The sequence below is a fragment of the Protopterus annectens genome, chromosome 13.part0 (genome assembly GCF_019279795.1).
Source record: "Protopterus annectens isolate FY-2018-M chromosome 13.part0, PAN1.0, whole genome shotgun sequence".
NCBI classification, from domain to species: Eukaryota; Metazoa; Chordata; order Ceratodontiformes; family Protopteridae; genus Protopterus; species Protopterus annectens.
Genome location: NC_056747.1, coordinates 1058858550 through 1058875801, shown reverse-complemented (window position 1 = coordinate 1058875801; position 17252 = coordinate 1058858550). Strand labels below are relative to the sequence as shown.

General features: G+C 41.9%; 1 protein-coding gene across 1 annotated transcript in view; it reads right to left on the bottom strand.

The window, feature by feature from the left end:
• Positions 1-17252, bottom strand: part of FBXL20 (F-box and leucine rich repeat protein 20) — a 2487640-nt gene that overhangs the window by 544111 nt on the left and 1926277 nt on the right. The window lies entirely within an intron of this gene.

Genomic DNA, 17252 nt, shown 5'->3' with positions numbered 1-17252 from the left:
ACACACAACACTTTCTAGAACTTTACTGACATATATTGAAGGTAGTCACATGATAGATGATGACATATAGTAACACTAGAATTTAGAACCCAACAGTCATACTGGTTTTAAGCTCAGACAGCATAATCTAACTGGCCATCAACTATTTCATACAGTGTCAAGAACTCATTCTTCTTCCTTTGTGATGCATCTTCCACAAATAATCACTTTTGGTACCAGTACCTACTGTCACACCTGTACATTTAAGTTCAAGTGTCAGTAATTCAGCGCCTTTATCTTCACATTCCTAACAGAACTGTAACACCATCTGGAATTAGGTCACAGGAGACCGAAGTTTAGCTTTTGGAAAATAAGTCTCTGCAATGATTTCAGGATATCTAGAACTTTTACATTTGATATGTTATCTCCCTAATATCTCTACATAAAAAGTGTAGTGTCCTACAATTAGCAACACTGGTTATGAAGGTTTCATTTCCTCATAGGAGTCTCTCTGCCCCCCCCCCCTCCAACACACACACACACACAACAGCAAAATGTTAGTACTCCTCAGCAAGCCACATAGCTGTCCATTTATACATCTGCAGTTGCTGCTAATTTGCAATTCATATTCTGTAAATCTTGATTGTGTAATTATTTCTTAACTTTGGTAAACAGTTACATCTAGCAGGGTATTTGGTTGAGTCCAATGGATGCCATGTAAACCAAGGAACTACCACATTGAAAATACACCTCTAAGAATTGACCCGGATGTTCAGGATTTGGGAACTTCTGTGGACAGTGACTTCACTTTTGACCACCACCACCATGTGTCAACTGTCATAAGAAAGTCCTTCTATACTGCGTCTAGAGCCAGGGATGTCACTGCCCCTTGTCCCCCTTTATTCAGCCTTCATTAGGCTAGTCATTGAGTATAATGCCCCCATGGCATGTATCTGTCTAGATACATACAACAACTGGAATGCCTGCAGACATACCTTACTAAAAGGATACAAAGCCTAAAAAAGCATCTCCTACCTGTACTGATTCAAAGCCCTGTCACTACTCTCAGTATCATACAGACTGCTAAAAGGTGACATGTGTCTTGCATACAAGGCATCTTCCAACCCAATATTACTGGACAGCAACGAGTTAAACGGCATCAGAAATAGTCAGTCTAGGAATCTAAACCTCTTCTGTAACATCAGAATTGTTTGGAGGGACAAGTACATCTCGCAGAGGATACTGTTGCTCTGGAACAGACTCCCCATCCACACAAAGCAAAGCTCATCTCTGTCCACACTGAAGTGCAACTTGGATCTATGGATAGGAAAAAGAAAACATCCCAGTACTCTCCCCTGTACTACTAATGGACAGAGGCAGCTCTTAAATGCTTTATCCCATGCATGGGTCTCCTCTATTAGCATTAGAGGTAACATATAATTATCAACCATGGGATGTGTAAGGCCAACCTCTAACCAAATGGGATTGGCTAATTTGAGCACAAAGAGAGAAACTGGCTGGGTTTAAAATGGCCCACAAGGGCAGTTGGCCTAGCACTTACCTATGAACATATGGAAAAAATCTCCATACGTGAAAAAAAAAGCAAAACTACTACATGTAAAACCTGTAACTTAAAAATGGAGGGGGACACTATATATTTCAAATGATGGTGCAAAGAAAAGATAAAAAATGAGGATGGGATGAAAAACATTCTAAGAAGTGCAAATAAAAAATCCAATTTTAGATGTTCAAGTAGTAATGCCTTAACACAGATGTTTACAAAACTTAGAGGCTCATAGTTATACACTAGGCTAACAACCACCTTTGTTTACCGCCTTTATAAGCCTAATCATGCAATCCAACCCAACTGTGTCACATGATTTACTAGGAGGGGTATGTTAGTTAGGAAGTTTCTAGAGATAATGGGGGGGGGCTATGTTAGTTTGGGCATTACTGTCTGCCTCTGTCCATCAAAGACATAGGGGCTAGACACAGGGTGAATTTCCGATTTCCTATCCATTGGTCCAGTATACAGTTAAATAGGGTAAGGGATGAACTCTACTTCACATGGATAGGGAGCCTGTTCTAAAGCATGGGGATGCTCTGAGTCACTCATCTGTCTCTCTCTAACATGTCTTTTTTATGTCACAAATACAATTTAAATCCCAATATCTAGTAGTCATGCTGCTGTTCATTTTGCGGATGTGCAAAAGTCTGTCAAAGCTGGATCAGAGGATGCTTGTATGCCAGGCATAAATTGCCGCTCAGTAAACTGTGTAGGAGTCACAGTACAGAGAGAAGGATTTAAGGTAATCCATATAAGACAATCTGTTTATACCCTGGATTCTCCTGGTAAGGAAGTTATGTGGGTGAACTAATTGTTTCATATGTATGGTCAGGTACATACCCGAAGGGAGCATTATCCTCAATGATAGGTCAGATAAGGGCTGAATAAGATGGCACTACAACTTCCTTGGGCTTGGACACCATACCGTTATTTATAAGTTAGGCAACATAGAATGATTTTCTTACTACCTTGGTCACATGTTGGTCTAAGGCCAGACCAATGTCTACATATATTCCCAGATTCCGGACTACCACGTCAACTCGTAGGGTGTCTAACTGATGGAGTAATTAGCCTGGATGGCAGTTTTCCCAAAAGGCACTATAATGCATTTCTTGGTACTACATGTATTTTAATTTGTAACTTTGGAACCAGTCATTTGTCTTTGTTAGACCATCTTGCAAGATGTCTGTGTCATTGAGAGAATCTATGATAGCTCCCAATTCAGTCATCTGCGAGTTTGATCAGCCAAAGATCTCTGACGTTAGCCTTTACCTTCAAGAAGTAGATGCCAAACAGGAGCGGTCCCAGCATGCAGCCCAGAGATACTCTGCTGATGACTGGTCTCTTAATTAGGGTGGTATCACAAATCCTGACTTCCTGGTTCCTGTCTGTAAACTACACAGCAATTCAGCAAGTTATGTATGGGTTTATACCCAGTTTGTTCAGTTTGTCAATTATACCCAAGTGAGATACTGTATAAAATGACTTATCCAGGTTCAGGTAGGTGGTATGCACCATTTTCTCCTTATCCATTACCTTGGTGACTTTCTCAAAGTCATCTACCAGGTTTAGTAGGCATGACCTTCCCCTGACAAAGCCAAACTGGGTGGGGTCCAGTGTCTGAAGGCTGCCCATGTTTCTGTTGATCATTTCTATGATAATTCATTCCATGGCTTTCATATCAGACTAGTCAAGACTAATATCTATATTCGCCGGAATCAGTTGATGGTCCACACCCTTGCAAGTGGAATAACCATTGCAGTCCTCCACTCTTTTGGTACAAAGCCTGTTCTGTAGCTATAATTAAAAAGTAGCTCAAGTGGTCGTGACAGGTCATGTTTCAAGCTATTTAAGAGGTGTCCCAGGATACTGTCGGGCCCCACTAAGGCTGTGTTTTTGACATTACAGTGTGTCACCAGGACCTGCTCACTGTTAACAGTTGGGATAGCTATGTTAGTAGGTATTTCATGGGGGGGGGGGGGGTGAATATGTCAGTCAGCAAATTTGCCAGGTCATTCTGCTTATTGAAGGTGGTACCACTGACCACCAATTTGGGGGTCTATATTACACTAACGAACGCTTAAACGTACGAATCTCTAAAGGTCGACCGTTAGAGATCGAACATTTAAGTGCTCGAAAATGTAATAAAATAAACAAACAAAAAAGGTAAACTGAAAGGGTTCTAGCAGGGGGAAAGCCCCCCTGCACCCCCCACCCTCCCTACTTAAATATACCAACTCCGAGATCGCACTGCAGTGCACGGCAGAGCGGAAATGGGAAATTTCCCATTCCCTACACTGTAGCGCAATCTTGGAGTTGGTATATTTAAGTATTGGGGGGTGTGGGGGCACAGCCCCCCATGTGGGGAGTGCAGGGTGGCTTGCCCCCCTGCTTACACCCTTTAGATTTCTTTTTTTTACTTTTATTTATTTATTTTTTTATTTTTAAAGACATTCGAACACTTAAATGTTCAATCTCTAAAGGTCCTTTAGAGATTCGAACATTTAAGCATTCATTTATCTAATACAGACCCCCAATTTGGCACAGTGTATGCAGCCTTTGAGGTTTTGAACAAAGCTTTATAAGGCCCTGTGGATTTCTTTAGCCTGTAAGGTTATCTTGACTTGTAAATGACCTTGGTGGACTTAATTAGTCCTCTTAATGTCCTGTTTAATTTAATTCTATCATTTTAAGAGATACGCTTCCTAATTTTAGCCATGACTTTTTTCCCTTTTGATATATACCCTATTAAGGTTAGGCTTCTACCAGTGTTTTTTTTTTTTTTTTTTTTAAAGAGTTTGTGTTGGGCTTACTTCTATTTCTTACAGCAGCTTCTATATAGCTATTTACATAGTTGTAAATTGTCTCTGTGAATAATGCCAAAAAGGTTGCTGTGAACTTGGGGTTGGGAGGGTCACTGAATTTTGGCAAACTATCACTTAATAGGATGTAGTTTGGTTTGGAATAGTTCCTTACTGTTACACAGTTTACTGGGATTATCGAGATGATTTTTATTTCAAAAGGAGACAGCTTTGTGATCTGACCTCACCAGTGAGGACAGGATACCGGAAGGGGGGGGGGGAGTGTGGGGGTGCAGTGTTCTCCTATGTTGGTGAGTACCAGGTCCAGCATGTTTGAACCTCTAATGGGTGTGCACACTACCTGATCAAGGGTATTTGTGTTATAACAGGAATCAATCATAGGTGGTTGGAAAGAATTAGGACGAGAGACTGGATAAGTAATTCACAAAGAAACCATGGGAGAATATATGTATGTCTCCCAAATATGCAAAAAGTCTAGAAGAGTTAGGATTTTTTTCTTTCAAGTGTTTGCATGGGTACTTTTATACCCTAAACATACTCCAAAGAAGTTTTCCTCAGGTAGACTGCAGATGTTGGAGGTGTGATGTGGAATAAATATGTAAAAAGGAACATATTTTTTGGGAGTATAATGAGTTGGTAAACTAAAAATTTCCTGCAGAATACTCTCTCAAAAATATTGGGTGAGCAAATTGATGTAAATAAGGAAAAGACTTGTTGGAGCTGTGATATAGAATCAGATACAGGATTCTCCACCTTGTGTCCCTGTCTGTGCAGCTGATGGTCTAAATGTTTGGAAGGTACTGAAGCCTTGCACTGCTGGAGTACTTTCTGCGAATTTAAAAAAATGACTCGGTAAAGGCACAGACACCTACATTTTCCAGAGTGAGTAGAGCTTGTACGGTGTGGAGTTTGTTTTTGGCTCCTAGCATTAAGCAGTAACACCTTTAAGTTTCTTTGGGTTTTATTTGCTATATCAGTAGGTTTGTCAATTTGACATTGCCAAAAAAAAAAAAAAAAGACCTATGGGGTGGATAAAGTTTTAGCAAATATTAAGCACAGGGAAAAAAGGTGTAGACCATCCTTTGCAAAGCAATGTGGTTTGTTAACCATGTCCTCCCATGTGACAAATATTGCATCCCCCATGGAAAGACACCAGACGCTAAGTCAATTATTGAAATCAAACATCTTTTGTTCATACTCTGGCATCATCCTTGGTGATGGTAGAATGCTGCTCAATGTCAGGCACATACCTGCCTGAGACAAATATCCAGAGAGATCAACAATGTTTCTCTTAATATACACCAGGGGAGTGCATCTCAGATCATTAACACCCACATGGAATCGTTGGTGGCTGTGGTGTGGTGATCCTGGCTCTAGATAAGCAACTAACCCATTATCCTCTCCTTGTTCAGTTTGGTGAGTAAGGGCATCTGTGTCTTGCAAAGGAATCTCCTATGACAAGAGTCCTGGTTAATGTGTCTGCTTGCCTTATGGGCTTTGCTCTTGGGTGTTCCATTGTGTTAAGGTGTATGTATGGTGTTGCTTTTGGTGAGTGCTTTATAGATTACTTGAGGATAGGTGTTGCCAATTATAGGCTTAAGAGGTCTCTGAGGCTTGGGAAGACTGCTTTGCAATGTCTCAGCTTAAGTTGGTCTAAGTATGTGGTGCACACTTTGTGTGGTAGGTATAGTGTTTGTGTTCTTGATAACCTTGTTTGTTCATGAGATTTTTGCATCCAGTGAAACTGTGTATGTGCATCTCTTGCACAATGTGTTTGTTTGTTTAAGGATTAAACAGTTATCTGTGAACATGGGAGAATTGTTACACTTTCTCAAGATGCCCATAACCACTAAGCTGGCTATGAAGACATTTGGAAATGGCATATCTATATTGTCCAGACTTCTACTTGTGTGGGCTACTATAGGCTGTGAACCGGGTTATACAGAGATCTCCTTGGCTGGTCTCTGGGGTTTGGCACTAGACTGTACTAAAACTTGATAGCAATGCTGTTTAATGTGCAAATTAGCTGCTCTAAGCTTGTCCCCGTGCAATGGCTTTGTTTTAGCCACAGTAAGTTACAGGCTACAGGTTCATAGATAAAATTTACTTTCTGGGTGTTTGTGTCTGTACAGGGCATTGATAACCTCTTGATATAATAACATGAAAGACTGCCTGTAAGTGTAATGCTACAACAAAACAACTAAATATACCTTGACAAGGCAATTTCAAGTATTGGGGACCTTTACAAAAAGATTTAAAGGCAAAACCAACAAATAAAGCAGTAGCACTCTAGTTTAAAGCCATCCATATCCATAAAAAAGAGCTAGTTTCTCATTTTTTGTATTTTGTTTAGTTTCTTCCCACATATTGTTAACTGCTATAAAAGAATCCTTTTTAATCCATACTCCTATATACTTCATTTTATCATGTCCCCATAAATACGGGTATTGCCAGGCCAATTCATGTGTGGGTACAAAGTCTATGGCTACAGCCTTGGTTTTATCTTCATTAATTTTATATTCCAAAAAGACATGAAAATGTCTAAAGATGCTCCATGACACTAAGATAATGTTTTCTAGATGTAAGAGTTACAAAATAATATCATCTGCAAATAAAGCCATCTTTTCTTGATTACCATACAATATCCTTGAATTCCCGGAATCCCTTCTTATCTTTGCCAATGGCTCTAAATACAAAGCAAATAAAGGGGAAAGAGGACAACTATGGAACCCTCCTCCCACCTTAATTTTTGTCTCAGATTCCTCATACACTGTCGTAACGAAACTTAGTACCATATCAAGCAATGCAAATGCTTCCATTGTCCTACTGATTAATCCCAGCTTACTCTGTTGAATGGTTTCTCTGCATCAAAACCCACCAACAGCAGCAGTATTTACTTACACTCGGCTTCCTCCTGGATAATCAATGTTCGATTAATGTCGTCAAACGTTTGCCTCCCCCTACCACAAAACCACAGTGATACATAACTTTCAAATTTGGTAACACCTTTGCCATTCAAGGATGGCCTGCACCTATCCTCTCTAGGCTTTTGAATATTAGCTAAAACATGGTCTTCCACGATTCTGGATGCAGATCCTTAAGGTGAATAAAAATGGTCATACATAATATTACATTAGCAGAAAAGTATACTAAGAACTAAACCAACACAGAAATGGAGAAAGGAGAGTATGCCGATAGGGATTACAGCAATTAGGGGTACAGAGAAAGTACAGCTGTGTACACTTACCATAAATGTAGACGTTAGAGTGTATTCACGGTTGCAGTCATTACATTTGGGTTATCCCTGCCAGGGTAGCCCTCAGCTGGCTTGAATACTAGAGACTTGGTATTTCTGCATCGATTGCTGTCACTTGAGAAAAGACGTCAGGTCATTAGCAATATAAAGTCAGGCAGCCGACACCATTACATCAGTTTTTCTTGCCCTAACCTGTCAGGAGCCCCCAAACTAGGAGAACAGGTTCTGGTGGAAGAACCCCACCAGTGGAAAATAAATACCAATATGTCCGCTGTAAGGAAAGGAGAACAACAAGGAAGAATGGCAACAAAAGGAGAAAGAGAAAAAAGGGGGATGGAGGGAGGGAAACCAGGATTGCAACAGTGAATACACTCGAACATCTACATTTATGGTAAGTGTACACAACTGTACTATGTTCTTCGAGTTTCACTGTTGCAGTCATCACATTTGGGTAGATTCTCAAAGCTGAGGAAATGGGTGGAAGACTGCAGAGGCAAACCCTGCCCTGGATTTGGAGGAGAGAGGCAGGTGGTCATGTTTGGTAAAAGTGTGAACAGATGTCCAGGTGGCAGCCTACAGGATGTCCCTGGTGGGGACTCCTCTGAGAAAAGCTGCAAAAGTGGAAGCTGCTCTAGTGGAGTGTATCCTGACCCCCTTGGGGGGAGGCTTACCATGCTGTTTGTAGCAGAAATGGATGCAGTGTGCTATCCATTTGGAAATGGTTTGCTTGGAGATGGCTTTTGTCTTCTGCCCCTGTAACAAAACTAACCAGCAATTGATCAGACTTTCTGAAGGATTTAGTCCTGTCTAAATAGTATCTGAGCTGTCTGTGCTCATCTAGAGAGTGAAGAATCCTTTCCCCCTTGTCCTGGGGATTAGGAAAGAAGGTAGGCAAATGAACAGATTGGTTGAGAGGCACACTGGACAACACCTTGGCATGAAGGATGGGTTAGTTCTGAGGGATACCAGATATGCATGGAAGATGAAGGGTTCCACAGCCATGAGTGCTTGCAGCTCAGACACTCTTCTGGCTGAAGTGATGGCCAGAAGGAATGCCATCTTCCAGGAGAGAAATTTTAGCTCTGCAGAAGAAGCTGGTTCGAAAGGAGGCAGGGTGAGCTTTTCCAAGACAAAGTTAAGGTCCCAAGCTGGTGTTGGTGCCCTTCTGGGGGGCCTCGGGTTGTTAGCCCCTCTGAGGGGCTGTCTGATCAAACGGTGTGAGAAAAGGGGCTGCTCAGTGGGAAAATGAAAAGAAACAGCAGAGGCATGAATTTTAATAGAGGAGAAAGACAGACCACTGTGTAGTAGGTCAGCTAAGTAATCAAGGATGAGAGGGGATGGAGGGCTGTGCCGTATTGGCCCCCTTAGCCTGGATCCAGGTGCAGAACCTTTTCCATTTATCTGCATAAGACTTTCTGGTGCTAGGGTGTCTGGCCTCATGGATAACATCCAAAACCTGTTTACTGAGGATGGTAGATTGGTTCAGGGTTAGGGAATAAGCCAAGGTGCAAAACTGAGTGTCTGCAATTGGGGATGCATGAATTCCCCTTCCCTCTGGGTTAGGAGGTTTGGAATCTGAGGAAATTGCCATGGAGGCAGCGGGGACAGGCTGCGCAGCAAGGGGTATCAGTGTTGTCGGGGCCAGTCTGGAGCTATTAGAATAGTCCTTGGTTTTTCCTCCCTGATTTTGAGCAGTACCCTGGAGATGAGAGGTAGGGGAGGAAAGGCATAGACCAAGAGGTTGACCCAGGGGAAGGATAGGGCATCCACTTTCCAAGCCATGCAGTGATGCTCCCTGGTGCAGAACCTGCTGAGCTGATGGTTGGTGTGGGAGGCAAAGAGGTCGACCTTCAGGGTTCCCCTTTTCTGAGTTAATAGGGTGAAGGTAATTCTGTTGAGATGCCACTCGTGTGGGTCCAGAAGGTTTCTGCTTAACTGGTCTGCCAGGGAATTGAGAGAGCCTGGTAGGTATTGTACTAACAGGTGTAGTTGCATGGAAGAGGCTGTGAGCCAAAGGGTCATGGCCAGCCTGCATAGAGGGTAGGAGTGAGTCCCCCTCCCTGCTTGCTGATGTACCACATCACAGTGGTGTTTGTCTGGTTTGATCAAGAGAACTCCTTGAGAGAGAAGGGGTTTAAAAGTTATTAAGCTGTGCTGCACAGCCATCGTCTCTTTTTCACTGATGTGCAGGGGGATTTGCTGTGGGCTCCATTGGCCCCGTATGCATCTGCCATCTAGGTGTGCACCCCAAGTGTAGTCTGATGCATCTGTGGTGAGGGTCTGGGTGGCGGGGTGTGGGGAGAAGGGCAGTTCCTTGTGGGAGTATGCTGTTGCCCACCAAAGAATTTCCTTTCTGAGGCAAGGAATTATAGGTAGAAGGGTCTTGAGAGTGTTGACACTAAAGGCTTCTTAGGTACCACTGAAGTTTCCTCATATGCAGTCTAGCATATGGAATGAGGAGTATGCAAGATGCCATGAACCCCAGAGCTTGCAGGATTTTCCTTGCAGAAAGCTGGGGCCTGGTGGCCAGTTGAGAGAAGTAGGCTGTCGGGAAATTTTGTTTCTCTGGTGTAAGGAATGCCATCTGGGATGCTGTGTCCAGACTTGCTCCCAGGAAGATTATCCTTTGGGTGGGCATCTGTTTTGATTTATTTTCGTTGATTGTGTACCCTAGGGAGGTTAGCAGGGTCTTTACAAAGGCCAGGTACTTGAGCAGCTTTTCCTGGCTGTCTGCCTGAATATAAGGCAGTCAAAGTAGGGGTAAATTTGAATATTTCATTTTATGAAAACTCTGGGAGCAGTAGATAAGCCAAAGGGAAGCGCAGAGAACTGAAAGTGTTGAGATCCTGCCCTGAAGCTGAGATATTTCCTGCATGATTGCCTGATGGGAATGTGGAGGTAGGCCTCTTTTAGATCTAGGGTGGCTAGCCACGCATCCTTGGAGAGCATGGGTAGCAGCTGATGGAGGGTGAGCATTTTAAATTTTGGGATCACCAGGAAGGTGTTTAGAATGGATAGATCGAGGATGGCGTGCCAGGTGCCCTCTTTTCTTGGCACCAGAAAAATTCTGGAGTAGAAGCCTTGGCCTATCTGTTCTGCAAGAACGTGTTCTACTACCCTCATACAGAGCAGGGAATGGATTTGCTTTTGAGCTTCTGCACACTGATTTGGTGGAAGATCTAGGAACCCTTTTGGAGTTGGAAGGGGAGAATTTGTATCCCTGAGACAATATGTTCAGAACCCCTTGGTCCTTGGTAATAGCAGCCCAGGTGCTTGAGTGAAAGGAGAGTTTTCCTCCTAGTGGTAAGTGAAGGTGGGCAGAGGGGAGGTCGGGAGGAGATGAGTCACTGCGCGTTCTTACCATAAGGGGGTGGCTTAGAACTCCCTGGTTTTGAAATAGAGGTAGGCCACTGCTTAGATCTCTGCATTCCCTGGGGCTGCTGTCTGGGGGGGGGTCTGTTTCCACGGGGCCTAGGCTGGGCCGGTTTACTCAGAGCAGGAAAGGACCAGTGCTTGGAGGGACAATGCCTGCTGAATCTAGGGGGCTGGACCTATAAGAAATCTTTAACTGCTTGCATAGATTTTGCTTTTTCTTCCATCATTTTTAAGACCTCTTCTGCCTTAGTGCCAAATAAGTTATCTTTGTGCAAGGAGGCATCCAACAATTTAGATTTGACATGGTCTGGCAGGGATTGTTCCTTAAGCCATGCTTGTCTACTAATGACAGATCCTGTGACTGCTGCCCTGCAAGAAGCTTCTAGGGCATCAAAACCACAGTGCAAAGTGTGTTTAGTTACTTGACTTGCAGAATTGCGTTAAGGCTTGTAAATCTTTAGATTCTGCCTAAGCAGGAAAGGAAGAATTTTTTTTGTTTAAGGAGTTTCAAGGTATGTTGTTGATATTTAAGCATATGGAACTGACAATTTAGTGTCCTGACAGCAAGAGTAGCTGAGGTGTATACTTTTGTACCCTATCTGTCCAATGCTCAGGAACCCCTGTCTTGAGTGTGTGGGATTCTTAGCAGAGGTTGCTTTAATCCCTTTTGGCCCTTGTGAAATGACCTCAGGATCAGCAGTAGGATTTTTGAAAAGATATTTGTGAGTGTCAGGGATTCTGTAGTATCTGTCTGGTTTTCTGGGAGCAAGAGGTGGGGCATCATGAGTCAAGCTGGATTCAAGAAAATCATCATCCACCACATCCAGGACTGGGGGGGGGGTGGCCAAGGGTCTGTGTTGTTGAATATCTAGGAATTCCCAGAGTCTCTTTTTAGACTGAGGGTAGTCCTGACTCTCCTATTGGAAATGCTCCCTTAAAGTATGCAGGGTTTCCCCAAAGGGAAAATTCTCTGGGGGAGAGGCTGAAGGAATGGAATCCTCTGTATCAGAATCCTCATAAGTGGAGAGGGGTTGTATGTCTTCATAGTCAGATGCATCAGATTCATCTGACTCTTGTTCAGATAGAACTACTGGGGACAGATCTCTCTCTTTTTGAGGGGGTTGCCTGGCTTCCCCTGATCAGTATAAGGTCTTCCGCCATTTTAAGCATTTCAGACTGAGGCAAGGAAGAAGAGTGTGGGTAGTCGGTTTTTTGGGTGTGGTTCGAACCCTGGGCCTAAGAAACTCAGTTGTTTTCGAAAGAATAGTAGTCACGAAAGAAGACGTCGGTTTGTGTCGAAATTCAGCGGTGCGAAGAACTTCCTCGGAAGCCAGTGCCTGCTCAGTGGCTCCAGACCCATCCAAGGTACAGCCGACTGCAGGATCCTTAGACGAAGAAGAGTTTTGCAGCATACCGGACTCCGAAAGGGTCTTGTTAGGGCCTGCAAAACAAATGAAGCGGGCATCAGGGGCTGTGAAAGTGCCTCACTGATACTGGAGGACTGACGACTAGCTTAACAGAAGTATTGTAGATAGGTTTGGACCTGTGCGGTCTGTCTCTGCCTTTATCTTTACGCTTTTTCAGAAAATCTGCTGTTGGATGGCTTAGCGAAGCCGGAATTCGAGCACTGTAAACAAAAATATCTAGCTACAATAAGGGCCCGACAATGGATACTTCTGGCACTGAACAAAGTTCAGAAGCGACAACGAGGGACGTCATGGTCTGGGCCTACACAAGTTACGCACTAAGAGTGGAAGTCTCGGTGTGGTATTTGCTTTCCACAGGCGAGACAATTATTAACGTTTTCTGAGATCGGTTAGTGCAAGAAAAAAGGATCCCCAATAGGGTACTTAGCTTTAGAAGACTTCAACTTCAATTCAGAAACGAAAACCGACCGGCACGCATGCAAACTGCTTCTGCTTTAGGCTCCATGGCAACAGTAATGGCGTCAGCTGCCTGACTTTATATTACTGATGATTTGACATCAGTCCTCAAGTGACAGCAACTGACGCTGAAATACTAAGTCTCTGGTATTCGGGCATGCCGAGGGCTACCCTGGCAGGAATAACTGAAATGTGATGACTGCAATAGTGAAAGACGAAGAACATCAGACAGGAGGGGGCACAAATTTACTGGAGGAAGCTGGCAAATGAACTAAAGTATTGAGAGCAAACAACTAGAGCAGTAAAGGTGAGAGAGGGATGAGACCAAGAAGACATTTGGACTACAAGCTACAGACTTGCCTTCCTTACCAGTGAATATTAGAGTATAGACAAAGAGAAAGGAATAGGGGAATCTTAAGTGAAAGACCTGCTCTTGTGGGGTTTGAAGTCAAAGAACAGAAGCTGCTGTTAAAGGGATAATTAGCAGGACGTATAAAATATTTCACGATAAAACACAGTTGTGTAAAATCTTACAACAGTATATGCCCTTCTTCACACTTGCAGTGTTCCTTATGGAAGGGAACTCCTGCCAAGAACAACCCAACATCCAGCCAGTATACCAAACCTTTTAGCTCATAACAGGCACTGTACATCACATGTATGCTCCCCGCATAAGCCGTAGGGCATAAAAGTGATGTAGAGATGCAAATACTTAGAACTGAATTGTCCCATTTGGAAAATACCACCCTCAGAAACAAAAGAGAATGTGGAAATCCAGAAGGAAAAAGAAGCAAGGGCCCTTAGACTTGTAGGGCAGCAAAAGCACAAGGGCAAGTGCTAGAAAAGAGGAGGAAGGCGGGAGGGACCGAATACTGCAACAGTGAAGAGAAGGATATCTGCTGTTATGGTAAGATTTTACATAATTGTACTATGTCCTTCCATGTCAGTGCTGCAATATTCTTTACAGAAGGGAGAGTACAAGAGCTAAGAGGAAGGTACAAAACAGCCATCTGCAAACCCATGCAGGACATCCCTAGAAAAACCCACCCTAGCCCTGGAAATAACATCCAATTTATAATGTTCACTGAAAGCATGAACAGAGGACCACATAGTAGCCTCACAGATGGAACTGATGTACAAACCCTTGAAAAAGGCACCAGATGAAGCAACCCTGCCCCAGAAGAATGTGCCTTCACAGATGAAGACATTTGCCATGAAAAAAATAATAAGAAGAAATAGCCTTAGAAATCCAGGATAAGATTGTTTGCTTGGAAACAGGCATCCCCAAAGTCCTGAGATGAAAAGAAACAAAAAGCTGCTCACACTTGTGAATTGCCTTTGTTTTTTTTTTTGTTTTTTTCCAAATACGTGAGCTGTACATGCAGATCCAATGGGTGAAGGACCTTCTTAATGGCAAACTGTGGAGAAGAAAAAAAGTAAGGAAGGTGAACAGACTGATTAAGGAAAACACATCAACCACCTTGGGCATAAAATGATTAGTTTGAAGACGCACCCTGTCTCTGTGAAAAACTAAATTGATACAGCAATAAGATTATTAAGCTCAGACACTTGCTTGGCTGATGTAACAGCCAACAGAAGAATAGTGTTCCAAGTACAATGTTGCAAGGAAGCTGAACTATCAGGTTCAAAATGAGAGTCTGAGTCAATTTTCAAGTATAAAGCTGAGGTCCCAAGAAGGTGGAACAGGCTTTCTGGGAGGGCCTTAAGAAATTACTTGACCTCAAAATGACAGGCTAAAGAAAGATTCAAGGACAGAAGAGCAAACTGCTGATAGGTGAGCTATAACTGAAGAATATGCCAAACCAGCATAGAGCAGATTACATAAATAAGAGGGAACTACAGGAACTCTCATTTTTTTTAATTTCTCCAAGTCTTTTATGTTTCTAATACCATGATGGAAATGGAACGCATTACTAAGTCAAAGTACAATTAAAGTTCATGAAATTAGTACGGTTTCAATCTTTGTCAGCCAGATGTGCTCTTTGCAGCACCCACAATGTGCCCAGTAATGACGACTCCTGCAATTTGCACAGGGTTACATGTATTGTTAACATATAAAAAAGAATCTACAGTCATATTTAGTTAAGACCCGTTGCTCCTATCTTTCTTCCACATTGCTCTCATTTCTGCCTGCAAATCCTGATATTTTATGACTTTGTCTCTCTCTGTAGGCAAGACACTGTAGTCACTGGGTGTGGTGATTTCAATGATCAATGCTACTTTTGTCTTCTTTTCATGGACCACTATATCCGGTTTTCTAGGATCTATCTTTTGAACTGTTGGCAATGGGTGATCCCATGTGATTTAGACCATCATTTTCTATGAAGCTTTGTAGCTCATGTTTCCAGAGTTTTTCAGCCACTTTAATACCATAATGTTTGCAAAATCCCCAGTGCAACAGTCTTGCCACATTAGTTCGCCTTTCAGTATACAGTCCTTCTGCCATTAGTATGACACAATCAGCAACGAGGTGTGCAACTGTTTCCAATTCTCTCTTGCAAAACCTACATTTATGTTTCTCCCACACGTTCAACTGACTTTGTAAACCAACGTATATGTAGCCCACTACCTTGGGCCACCAATATTAACCTCCCATCTCTTGGTTTGAATTTGCCTTTCCTTAAATATTCCTGCGTTCGATCCTGATCAACATGAGGTTCTTCCAGACGTTTTTGATACATGCCCGATTAGTTTTACATTTATGCATTTTCTACATTTCTTGCCTTTTCATCTGGTCCTTCATTCACCTTATATATATATATATATATATATATATATATATATATATATATATATATATATTTTTTGGCATATTCAGTTGCTGCCTGATTTTTATCGAACAACAAAACGTAGTGGTGAGAGACATGCCAACCAGTTAAATACATTTATTAAAATCAAATCAAATGCAGTAGTAAGCGCTTTCACATGGATCAACCATGCTTCATCAGACTTTAAAAATAATTAAACTCAAGCATTACTTAAATGAAAAACAACTCATTTCATTAACTGTCATAGCAACTGATTAAAACAGTAATACATAACTTAAGAGCCATCGGAGTGACATTTAAAATTATTATGGAAACATCACATACATGTTTTAAAATAAACTGTTGTTAGAAATAATAGAAGTGGCATCATAGAGATCAATACATACCACCTAAGATGGCGACTGGCACAACATTTTTAAAATCTTCATACAAAATGTTACTAAAGCAATAGGTTTACCGTCATGAGTGAAAGAACTATCCCACTGGCATGGTGCAAATATGTGAGAACTTGCTCGCTTTTTGCCTAGTAGCAACTATCAACTAACACTACCTCACTGCCAACTAAGTATAAACACTAAAATGAAGCTAGTGAACCAATTTCCTGTCCTTTAGAAATGGTTTAAGAGAAACGGCATCGTTCATTCCAAAACTCTTGTCAGCTTGCAACTGAATGATCCTTCCTGTTCTGCCTTTTCTGTCAAATTTTTAATGTCACCCAACTTACCATCAGTGTATACAACCTGAATAACTGAAAAATTAAACCAATGTTCAGCCTCTGCCTGCTGAGAATGTCTAGCTAGGGAACTTCTCATGTCTTGTACACTGGTATAATAAATATGCTAACTCTTTTAATGCCCAATTAGTTTTACCCATGTAGAACAAAGGGCATTTAATACACCTAGCTAAATAAACCACATTCTTTCTGGTACAGTCTGCATAGCAAGAAAACTGAAAACATTCAATGTATCAGGGCGTGTGAATGCATTGTCCCTATAAATATATTGATGAATGCATTGTCCCTATAAATATATTGATAATAATTGCAATGTCTACAACTGAAGGTCCCTACTCTCTCTGACGGAATCTACAAATTACAAATACCTTACCTATTGCAAATGTGTCTCTTTATAGATTTAACATTCTTATAGGTGATGGCAGGTTTATCACCCACCAATCTCCTAATGTTCTCATCTACTGTTATGTCAGTTTCATTGTAGGATGCCAATAATGTTTTTATTGTCAGATGCAAAGGGTAAACAAATCCTACATCTACTCGTATCAAAATTTGTTGATGCTACTTATCTGCATGTTCTTCCTTTCAGCAAAAAACGGTTTTCCTATCATCTGTCTCTCTCTCCTTACTGTCCCAAAAATATTTTCACACTCCATTTTATCATAACCTCTTTCTAAGAACCGTTGTTTCAGAATCTTCTCATGGGACGTATAGTCCACATCACAACTGGTTAATCTAGAAACACGTAGCGCCTGTCCCCTGATAATATTATTAAATATATGCGAGGGGTGCATACTATTTCTAAAACTACTCTTTTTACATTCTTTCTTGTATGGTACAGTAACTAA